Source organism: Scylla paramamosain, chromosome 31 (genome assembly GCF_035594125.1).
Source record: "Scylla paramamosain isolate STU-SP2022 chromosome 31, ASM3559412v1, whole genome shotgun sequence".
Taxonomy (NCBI): Eukaryota; Metazoa; Arthropoda; class Malacostraca; order Decapoda; family Portunidae; genus Scylla; species Scylla paramamosain.
Genome location: NC_087181.1, coordinates 4,704,532 through 4,717,031, shown reverse-complemented (window position 1 = coordinate 4,717,031; position 12,500 = coordinate 4,704,532). Strand labels below are relative to the sequence as shown.

Here is a 12,500-nt window from a genome sequence, read left to right as displayed (position 1 = left end):
AGGTGGATGGACATACAAAAAAGAAAGAAAGAAAGCAGGCAGACAGACAGGGTGACAGGGAAATAGTCAGGCTAACTTGAAGAGGATAGTCAGGCAAAGAAGCAGGCAGACAGGCAGGCAGGCAAAAATAGAAGGCAAGGAAGTAGACAGATAGAAAGACAAATAGACAGAGGGACAGATGGATGAGCGGGCAGGCACAGACATGGACAAAGTAGTTTTAAATAGCGGCAGAAACTGGAATATTTCATTACAATGAATATATTTTCATAATTTTCTAAAATACTTTAATAAATAGTTTACCGTGCCCTGCAGTGAGTACTTAACCAAAAGTCTAACTGAATTAGTCAGTGGGATATTAATACAGCATAATGTTTGCACAATATAAACGTATGCCTTTTCCGTCACTCGTATATTCTTTCGTGATAACAATTACTGTAAGCGAAGAAAATGCAAACATAGTGACCTAACTATATTTTTCTCTCATGGCCTCGTATTTACGGTATGCCATTTTTCGTGCACAATACGTAGTTGTCATTGATTTCCTAAAACTACTAAATATACCAGAAGACAGACCTACTGACCCATACTCGTAAATATTGTTCCACTCGTAATGTTACACCACACACACACACACACACACACACACACACACAACATTAATACAAATAGATGCGCTGCAATAAAGCAACAGAGATTGGGATGCTCATTCTTACAGAGCATTATAGTGAACATGTGAGGCAGAGATAAACAGACAGACGCAGACAGACAGATTGATTTAAAACTCTTAGTAACATGTACTTGTTATAAGCAATTCTAAGTGACCATTACTTTCCCGTTCATTCCCATTCATTGAAGCATTTCAGTGTTGAGACGCAAAGGTAGTGTAAGTGTTGAGGCAGCGGTGGTAGTGGCCCCTTCACCTCGCAGCGAGGCAGGAAGGGGAGGCGAGGGACACCAGCAGTGACTGGCCTGAAGGCGCCTTGCGTCCTGCCTCCTCTGTGCGACCCTCTCCCTTGATTGCCTTCATGCATCAATCGCAGCATGACTTGTGCTCCTCCTCTTCAGTCTCACTTAACTACCACCTTCATTTCATATTCTAGACACCGCTGAATGTTGGCAAGCTTTACATTTATTATTTTTGCTTCTTTTTATTTTCTTATTTGATCTTGTTATATATGTAATGGTGTTTGTTCGTTTTATTTTGTTGCAGCTGTTGTGCATATTTAACATTCTCAGCGTTTGAAGTGTGTTCTGTTTTCAGTGTTGTTTTCCATGTATCCATGTGTTCTTGCTTGGAGGAATTTGACACGTTTTATTTATGACATTTCGTGTTTTTGTTCAGTATTTATTCTTTCCTCTTTTGTTCATGTGTATGTTGTTAACTCATGCAGTAAAGGATTTCTGGTGGTTCTGTTTATGATGCTTCATTTTTAGCTCTTTTTAGAATAGTGAAGCTGCATCACTTTTTTATGTGGATGTTTTGATATTTTCAGGAAAGGATGGCAGGTGGTGCCGCGGTGAACACTCCCAACACATGCAGGAGGAAAGTGAGTACCTGCTTCATTACATCATGTGCCCTCTATTTTGATCTCGCTGTTAAACTTTTTTTTTTTTATTCATGTCAACGGAAACCTGTCACTGTTGCCTGCCTTTCTCCTGTCAGCTTCCCACGAATCTGTGAAGGAAAGAAAGGATGTGCTTCCATGGTATCGTGTCAGTAGTGTTATCCATTGAAGGATTAGTTTAAACATTTTTCCAATGCGTTGTTTTTGTCTCCCATTTTTCTGCCTTCCTAGGGTATATATATGAAAGAAGACAGAATGTAAATTTAGTCTATAATGTTCATTGCAACATCTTACAGGGAAAAAAGTCCTTTGAGGATTAACCGAGAATCTTTTTCAAAACTATAATTTTTTGTATTCCAGTCTTCGTGTGCTTATTTTAATTTATGCATAGAGAAAAGAAGGATACGAAATCATATGTTTTCTATAACGGTGTCATCTTTTTGGTATAAATATTTACTTAGAGATTCAATTGAAACCTAACAATTAGCTGTCATTTTTGCGTTCGTTTTATATATATATATATATATATATATATATATATATATATATATATATATATATATATATATATATATATATATATATATATATATATATATATATATATATATATATATATATATATATATATATATATATATATATATATATATATATATATATATATATATATATATATATATATATATATATATATTTTTATGTACGTATATATGAGTGGAGAAAGGAAAGATGCAATTACAAAAAACTTTCCACAATAATGGGAATATTCACTTGAGGTCTTTTTTAAGGTAACAAATATCAGATCTTCTAGTTTATATGTCTATTTATCCTTTAGTGTGTTTTACCGTTATGTAGATTAATAATATTTTGCCCGTTATGATAAAGTGTCCTTGGAAACTATTACTGTAACACATTTCATTTAGTGTGAATTTGGTTTCCACGTAAAAAAAAAAAAAAAATCCTTCTATGGAGAAAAGATATTTATATTTTCTTTGTTCAATTGGTATTGATATTATTTTTAACTCTGATTTCCCGGGAAGCGCCACCACCATGATATTTGTGACCTAACCTAAGGTAACTTTTTAGCGTCATAACCTTTGTTGCAGCTTTATTCAAGTAAAATCAAAGAGAGGAAAGCTTGTATAGTTCTGTGAAGTGTTCTTATTTGTCTCTGTGTGTGTTGATTGTCGCCTTGAAAAGTCAAGGTGACGTGGGCCTTGATGACTAGAGCCGGCCCACACTATTTGTCTCCCTTTTTTTAGAGGCTCGTCGTTGTAGATTTCTGAAAATATTAGTTTTCCTCACGTTTTTATTTTCCTTGTCAGCGAATGAAAGATAATTCATGATTTTCTTAATCATTTGGTAACGTATTTAATATCTTTGGAGGGATCATTCCCGTAGCGGAGCGAGGGGGCTCTATTTTTGTTACCGCACATCTGTACACCCCACCGCTCCCGCCTGGCCCTGGAGGGCACAACGATGATTTGGCCAGGAGCACCTTTTGATGTCCATCGTATATAAAAGTTTCGATTTCATTTTCGGAATCACTTCTTGGTGACTTTTGAAGGCGTATCTTTGTTATTTTATGTAATTTCTTCGTCAGACTCACCTTTTTTTTTTTTTTTTTGCTGTATTTTGCATATTTCGATTTATCGGCATGTGGGCGAAGGTTTCTGCCTCGCAACTCGCACAACTATCGCCTCATCACTACAGATCGAGCTCGAGCGCACAAAATGCGCCAATTATTTGCCATAACTCACTTCATGTACGGGAAAGGGTTGTGGGAAGAAGGTGTTGTGAGGAGTAAACATAGGATAAATTAGTTAAATCTAGAAAGGTAGCTAGCTCAGGGAAGGTGAGAAATAGCTTAAGTATTTACCACACAAAATGTAGCAGTATTTTGAATAAAACAGACTTGCTTAGAAGAATAGTGTGTGTAGAGAAATTTGATATCATTGCTTTAACTGAAACTTGGTTAGATATGTGAGGAAAAGTATTTAATCCAGAGGTCAAGATAGATGGTTATACATTGTTCTATAAAGATAGGGAAAACAGGAGAGGAGGAGGCGTCGCGTTATACGTTAGGGACACATTACAGTGTTGTATTAACAGTAGATTTAAAACAGATAGGAAAGCAGTAGTAGTACAGCAATGTACAGTAGTGGGAGTAGTGTACAGATCACCGACCAGTACAAAGGAAATTAACACCTCACTGTGGCAGGAAATAAATAGAGCAGGCAGGTACAGTCAGGTATGTGTGGTAGGAGATTTTAATTTTAGGAATATCGACTGGAGTCTGGTGGTGGGTAACAAGGAAGCAGAATTTCTTAAGGTAATTCAGGATAATTTTTTAAAACAGGTAGTCGTACAACCCACAAGGGGGAATAATATTCTAGATTTAATTCTTACTAACAGGGAGGAAGCAGTCACGCAGGTAGAGGCTGGAGGACAGCTAGGTAACATTGACCATAGGGAAATTAGGTACAATGTAAAATGGGAAGAAACTTTTAGAAGCAGTAACACTAGTAAAGTACTTGACTTTAGGAGAGCAGAATTTGAGGAATTAAAAAGGTACCTCCAAGGAGTTGACTGGCAACGGATGCAGGGTGAGGTCAGGTCCGGGACGGAGTTGAGAGAGATAAGGCAAGATGTGAGAGGTGAGGTGAGGTGTGAGGGTGTAGGACAAGAGGAGGTAAGATGTGTTCGGAAGGGGCGGAGGAGAGAGGGAGGGGTATATGGGTGTGAGTATGGTGGAATGTCAGGTCATGCTGAAATGAGAGAGGTGAGGTCGAGGCGAGTAGATGAGCGAGTAGAGAGGATGGTAGGGGCCGAGATGAGGGAATTAGGTGAAGTAAATGTAGATGAATTGTATAAATATTTCGTAGATAAAGTTCATACAGGTCAGTTAGCATATATCCCGTATAGGGCAATAAGATCACAGAAAAATTATCCTAAATGGATGACTGCTAGGTTAAAACATTATATAGGGTGGAAGAGAAGTATATATAAGACATTAAGGGCAGGTGAAGAAGTTTTAAGGTCACAATATAATGAATTAGTTAGAACAGTCAGGAAGTTAACGAGGAAAGCTAAGGGCAATTATGAATTAAGTGTAGCCAGCCATGTGAAGACGGACCCCCAAGGGATTTTATCACGAATAGAGGACGAAGAATAAGGATACTATAGGTCCATTAAAGGCAGCAGATGGAGAGCTAGTTAGTTCTGGGGAGGAGATTAGTAAAATTCTGAATGAGTATTTTTCATCTGTCTTCACCCAGGAAAACATGCAGGATATGCCAGATAGTGAACAGATGTTTAGAGCAGATGAGAATGAGAAGCTGACAGATATTTCCATAACTAGAGAGATAGTGGAACAGGAGATAGATAGGCTAAAAAAAAGTTCAAGACACCAGGACCAGATGAAATATATCCCAGAGTACTTAAGGAATGCAAAGAGGTTATTAGTGAGCTGTTAGTCTCTGTCTTTAGGAAATCACTTGAGTCAGGTGAGGTACCAGTAATGTGGAAGCAGGCTAATGTAGTACCCATCTTTAAGAAAGGAGATAAAACTTTAGCGTCTAACTATAGATCTGTCAGCTTAAATTCAGTTATAGGTAAAATATTAGAGTTAATAAGAGCGAGGAACATTAGGGAACATTTAGACAAACATAACTTGATAAATTAATCACAGCATGGCTTCACGAAGGGGAAGTCTTGCATGACAAACTTGTTAAGTTTTTACAGTAAAGAGTACGAGGCAGTAGATAATGGTGATAGTTATGATATCTTGTATCTGGACTTTAGTAAAGCATTTGACAAGGTACCCCATGAAAGGCTCCTGAGAAAGGTTAGGGCACACGGGATAGATGGGAAGGTGTTAGGCTGGATAGGGTCATGGCTTAGCGACAGGCGAGAAAGAGTTGTAATAAACGGCTCGAAATCCGAGTGATGTCATGTAATCAGTGGGGTGCCATAGGGATCAGTATTAGGGACATTGTTATTTCTAATATATATCAATGCCTTGGTTAGTGGAATTAGTAGTGATGTTAGTAAATTTGCGGATGACACAAAGATAGATTAATTAGATCAGAAACGGGTGCCTTCGCCTTGCAGGCAGATTTAGGATGAATGAATGGACGGACATATGGCAAATGCAATTTAGTATCAATAAATGTAAAGTACTTAGCGTAGGTAGAGGAAACCCACACAGTAGGTACACATTAAACGAACAATCTCTGGTAGTTACAGGGTACGAGAAAGATTTAGGAGTTATAGTTAGCTGTGAACTCCGTCTAGGAAAACAATGCATAGAGGCTAGAAACAGGATAAATAGGGTACTAGGATTAATTTTTAGGAGTGTTAAAAGTAGAAGGCCGGAAGTAATATTAATGATATTCTTGGCGCTGGTCAGACCTCATCTAGACTATGTTGTGCAATTCTGGTCTCCACATTACAGGAAAGATATAGGTGTATTAGAATCAGTACAGAGGAGAATGACAGAAAGGATACAGGGGATGAGGAGTATTCCTTACGAGGCGAGATTGAAGTCATTAAATTTACATTCTTTAGAGAGACGTAGGTTAAGAGGGGACGTGATAGAAGTCTTTAAGTTCCCTTTCAATAGTCCAGGAGTCAAGCAATATCTTCATTCTTTCATCCCTTTCATTGGTAAACTCTGGAATTCTCTGCCTGTTTCTGTTTTTCCCCTTCCTGTGACTAGTTGTTTTAAGAGTATTGAGGCACTTCCAGAAACATATTTAGTTTTTATATTGACTTTTAATTTTTTATCTTTTTTTTTTTTTTTTGTCTGTATGTATGGAAGCGGCAACTGAAAAGATTTTTTTTTTTGTTCCTCTGTTTGCCATTCGCCAAGAAGATATGAGAGCGTGAGTATAAATAATGGCTATATGCAAATGTAAGAATACCATTTTATACTGACTCTAAATTAAACATGTATTGCATTGTTTACTCCAGTTTAAGTTGAACCGTCCGATATCTTTTGCATCTAAATGATTTTTGTGTTCAGCTATTTGAATTTTTATTTCCAAATGCAGCTCCATGTTTTTGAGAAGCACAGAGGGTTGGAGAAAGACAAATCTTTCCTGAGTCTTAATAGGTGAATGTTAATAACAGTAGTAGTAGCAATAGTAGTAGTAGTAGTAGTAGTAGTAGTAGTAGTAGTAGTAGTAGTAGTAGTAGTAGTAGTAGTAGTAGTACTACTACTACTACTTTTTTTTTCTACTACTACTAATACCTCCACCCCATGTTTATTGATGTGTCAGTTAGGGGCTCCATTACTTGGAGGTCATTAGCCCCAGCTCCCGCTAATGACTGTGGCATCCAACCATATCTAATGCTCTATGATATAAACATTAGTTGTTAACTATAAATTCATTCTACCTCTACTCTATCTACTCTTATGCCACTCTCCACCACTGTAGCCTCGCAGTCGAGGCCTCCTAAGTCTGCAGGTATGGGAGTGGAATGCCTTGTCCCCCTGAGACACAGGAGGGCAGATCTGAGGAGGGAGAATGAGAGACGGCACCTCATCCATGCGACGACATGGCTCCTTGGCTGGTGCTTCTTTTCTGCCATTAGGTCGGCTAGTCTTGAGTAGAAGCACTGAGCCTTGGAGCCCATCCCGCCAGATGTGGTGAAGACCAGAGGTGTGAAGCTGCCCTGGTCAACGTGTTGGATTCTCTCCCCATACGCTCGGATCTTCTCCTGCTCATTCTTGCGGTGGGCGGCCTCCAGGGAGAGTTCGTGGTGACAGGCGGCCATCGGGTCAAAGATCCGTATGTCCATGAATGCTTTCTGTCCCCTTGTCCAGAACCCTCGTGCACTGACGTCGACTCGAGCCTCGTTGGTGGTGTTGGCTGTTCTGTAGCGCAGGTGCTCGCCGTCTAGCGGCAGGAGGGTCGGTTCAGTGGAGACATCGTGGCACACCTCCCTGAGCATGCTGGCGGTCAGATCTCTCACCTCATCGTGCCTGATACATACGAATCCCCCCTTTTTGCACGTCATGGTGTGGTTGACGTCATTGGGGGAGCCACACACACAAGTATTGGGGAGTCCTTCCATCGGCCAGCCGTACCTCAGAGCAATGGCGTCGACAAATTCTTGTTTGTTGAGGCTGAAGCCCTTCGCTCTGATGGGCAGTGACGTTAGCCAGTTAGAGGCTCCCGTTTCCTGTGCAGTGAGGATTTTTCTCACTGTGGTTGCAGGCAGGATGTTTATCAGGTCTTCGAGACAGTTTCGTTGATGTTGTTGCCTATCTCTAGATATAATTCGTCCTTGCTCAGTGACTGCACTTTGGGCTATTTCACCATGTGCGTCCTGAGCAATGATCTTCTCTGTGAGGGACCTGGTGAGCTTGAGGGAGTTGAGGTTCTCCACAGTCGCCAACTTCTCAGGGGAGGTGATTCCCATCCCGCCCAGTCTTGGTGGAAGTTCGAGCAGCGCCCTTTCCCCATCTCCGATGGTGTGGTATCTCAGTAACGCTGGGAGGAAGGTGTTCCTTATCGAGACCTCCAGTGGTGCAAGGAGAGGGCTGATGCCTGGGATGGTGCGCATGGCGAATCTCCATCGATGCTGCAAGCCGTGGGTGTAGGCAGAGTAGGCTGCATGAGGCTCAGTCCTGGCCATGTCAGACAGGACTTCCACCTCATGTATCCACTCCTTCACCTTTTCTCCTATGTACTCCTTCTTGAACTCCTCTGTTCCGATGACAGCACCCAGATGCCGTTGTCCATCCTTTGTTATTATAACTCCACTGCCACTGAAGCTATCCACTGCACTGTCATAGTGTTCAGGCTTTACAATAAGGACGGACTTAGCGGCATTGGGTGTGTACCCTATGATGGGACCATTGTCGTTCACTAAGCCCCACCATTTTTTCAAGTCTGTTATTTTGCCGGCCCCTGACAGGTCATCCGCGTACGCCACTTGCTTCACACTCGTTTTCTCATATGAGATAACTTGTTGCAGCACTGAAAGTCCGAGGGCGTACATCGCCATGGCCACTGGGTCACCTTGTGTTGTCCCTTCCATGGACTTTAACACCTTAACACTATTACCACTATTACTACATATGTACAAATCCGAGGGGTCACTATATGTGTTTTCTACATATTGTGCCAGAGAGGGACATTTTACTCGAATGTTGTGAAGCATTGTTTTTCTGTTAATAGTGTTGAAAGCGTTTTTGGCGTCCACTAATAACACCGCTTCACAATTGTCTTCACTGAACATTTCCCTCATAGCGTGGATGGCGGCTTCCCCTCCTGCCTGCTGTCCTGCACATACTTGCAGGTTCCCCGCTGCCCTCCTTACGTCGTCCTTCACCACCGTCATGACGCATTTACCCACGATGCGTCTTATCACCTCGCCGATGCCAATTGGTCTGCATCCCGGCTTTTTGTCCAGCGGGATTAATCGGCATGCGGTGAGAGCCTCGACGTGGTGACAATTTGTGGTGGCAAGCTTCCTCGCCAGTGCTGCCAGGGCGCCGCATAGGTCGTTAGCGGCGCTGCCACAGAGTGCGCCGCTCAACAGGCGACGCCACCCTCTAGCGTCTAGTCCTGAGGGACCAGCACTGCCGTGTGTCTGGAGAGACTTCTTCCAGATCATCTCTCCTACTACTACTACTACTACTACTACTACTACTACTACTACTACTACTACTACTACTACTACTACTACTACTACTACTACTACTACTACTACTTGTAGTAGTAGTAGTAGTAGTACTACTAGTACTACTACTACTACTACTACTACTACTACTACTACTACTACTACTACTACTAGTAGTAGTAGTAGTAGTAGTAGTAGTAGTAGTAGTTGTTGTTGTTGTTGTTTTTGTTGTTGTCGTTGTTGTTGTAGTAAAGAGCAGGATTATTATCTGGAGTGACACCAATTCAGTTTTTGTATAATTTGTATTTTCTTACTATTATTCCACACCTTGTCAATCCATGCAAGGAAAAAAAAGAAAAGCAAAAAAAGAAAACGTGTATTAAAAAAGTGAGAGGCAAGACCAGCAAGTGAAACACGCCCTGCCTTCTCCATAGACTTGACGTGTTTACTGCCGCGCTTCCTGCCTGATAATTATACAGTCTTACGCTGGAGGCGCTTAATGTGGTGCATTTGTATGAAAGAATTTACTTTTTGCTATGAATCTCTCTCTCTCTCTCTCTCTCTCTCTCTCTCTCTCTCTCTCTCTCTCTCTCTCTCTCTCTCTCTCTCTCTCTCTCTCTCTCTCTCTCTCTCTCTCTCTCTCTCTCTCTCTCTCTCTCTCTCTCAGCTCGAATTATGATTTCACTGAGTGGTTTAAGAACATATTCACATGTTATTCATGAGCCATCACATCCAGCAGCAGGCAGGAGGAGGAGGAGGAGAAGGAGGAGGAGGAGGAGGAGGAGGAGGAGGAGGAGGAGGAGGAGGAGGAGGAAAGAACACAAAGGAATACAAAGGAATGCAACGGAAGACCAAAGCTTGAGTTACTGACGAGGCTGTTTGGATAATTATTCTACATTAACTATTATTGGGAGATACAGGATAGTACAGAAGGTTCCACCCCACCAATCTCTCCAGCAGAAGCTGACAAGATACAGGAATTGATACCACGTGGTATAGAAAAACCACAGAGAACTTGAGAGAATAGTGAGGGAAAGAGTTGTGGTCTGTCTACTTTTGTTTGTGAGGGAGAGTGTAACTGCATGATAGTTGTGTGATGTGGTGTGTGCGTAGCGCAGGTGAAGGCACAGTTTGGTTGTTGAGGGGTGGTGCAGAATCCTTGCGTTGCGCTTTCCAGGGAGGCGGCAGTCAATCAGGCCACAGCTTCGGTCACTGTGTTTGTGTACCTTTCCCTTTAGGGCTGGATACACAGGTTATCGCCTGCAACTTTGACCTCTAGTACTTAAAATCACAAAGTTGATCAATAACAGGAGAATGCGGACGAAGAAAATGAGGATTACAACATGTGATTACATAGGATAACCAAAACAAACACTCATACAGGTCTTTACATATCGCTTTGGAATTAATTTAGATTAACTACCCTTTAGTAAAGTAAGCTAGAGCAGTGTATGACTGCCAAACCGACACGCCCTCGTGCTTGTGCTGGCGTGGGAAAACCATCGCGCTGTGTGGGAAAAACTGGCTGCGTTTTGATTGGAAAGAATGAAGTGAGATTCTATTATTATTCCTATGCAAAAAAAGGAGGAGGAGGAGGAGGAGGAGGAGGGTAATAACAGCATTAGTAAAAACATCCACTTCAAACACCCCTTTGTCTGTGCCTTTGGACGCACAAATTACCTCAGAATGTTACGTCATAATGAATAAGACAAGTGAAGAAGCTTACTTTCTTTTGAATACCGTCTTTTCAGAAATGTTGATTTTTTTTTCTATTTTGTGCAAAAGACAAAAAAAAAATACAATTTTTAGTAGAGTGAAAAAAAATCTACAATTCACCCTAAGAAGGAGGAACAGAAAAATTACGAACTATACCACCACAACCACCACCACTACTACTACTACTACTACTACTACTACTACTAGTAGTAGTACCACCACTACCACAACACTTCACTCTCAACTTCTCCCATTTTCACGAATTCCTCTCTTCTCTTCCCTCGCTCCACCATCCTTCATCCTCTCTCCCTTACGTTCCATCCTTCCTTTCGCCGACATAATGCTTGCAACAGACGCCCCTCCTCTTCCTCCCCCTCCTCCTCCAGTCCCGTAGCATTAGCAGGGCCTTGTCTCCCCTTATAAGCAGGGATGCTTAGTGGAACATGTCGAAATAGCGTTGCCTAGCCGCCGCCGAGTATAGGAGTGTATTGAGGGTGCATTATCTCGGTACAGTGGCGGTGAGCGGGGAGATGGGTCGGTGAGTATGTTCAGGCGCAGATAGAGAAATGTGTTATTGGTCTGACGAATTGATTAATGAATAGGTATCTGGTTGAACAGGTAGATTTACAGATAGATGGCTGGATGGGTAAATGGTTAATAAATAGATCGACTGACTGATAAATAGACTGATATATAGATGGACAGATGGATGGATAGATAGACTGATAGATACATGAATAAATGAATAGGTATATAAGTAGATATAAATATATATAGATGGGAAGATAGACAGTTTAGTAAGTAGAACATAGATTAGATAAATAGACAGATAGACAGATAGACAGGGATAATAGCACATAGGTAGGAAAATATGTTGATAAATTCCCGTTGATTGATAAGAAGGTGGAAGTATTAGATAGGGAGAGATATACAGATAAAACATCGACGAATGGGTAGGTAAGTGAAGAAACACAGGATGGTTGAAGAGCAATATACATAAACAAATAATAAGAAAGTGGAAGTGTAAGCGATGAATCAGATAAAGAGAGAAATTAGCTGTATATTGATGGACAGAACATATAGAAATGCAACTGTAAATCATGGTAAACAAACTAAGATAAATAAAGGTATGTACTATTTTAGAAGGAAATGACATTAGAGAGTCAACCAGCACATCAGACATTCAGAAAGCAGGACAGACAAAGACACATAGACACACTGACTGATGGGTGCATATGCCAAATGAAATAGTAAACAAACATTCATATATAGAATCATTACAAATAGAAAAATATCAGAAACTTTGAGGCAGACAGACTGAATTTCGCATAACGAAAATATTTGTATGTTCATGTTTGGTAACTTACACACGAGCAATGGATAAAAAAGAGAGATTTTACATATAAACCTAGAGAAACAAAGGAAAGCAAAACATTATAAAACAAAAAAGACACATAAAAAAAAAATGATTCCTCCTGTGAATCAAGTTGCAGACAGAGGCGCCCACACACACACACACACACACACACACACACACACACACACACACACACACACACACACACACACACACACACACAC

At 40.9% G+C, this 12,500-nt stretch overlaps 1 long non-coding RNA gene across 1 annotated transcript in view; it reads left to right on the top strand.

The window, feature by feature from the left end:
• LOC135116401 (uncharacterized) overlaps positions 1 to 12,500 on the top strand; it is a 118,725-nt gene that overhangs the window by 23,330 nt on the left and 82,895 nt on the right. The window contains exon 2 of the long non-coding RNA XR_010276293.1: positions 1,494 to 1,547. This is a non-coding gene — a long non-coding RNA (uncharacterized LOC135116401). The remainder of the gene's footprint in view (positions 1 to 1,493; positions 1,548 to 12,500) is intronic.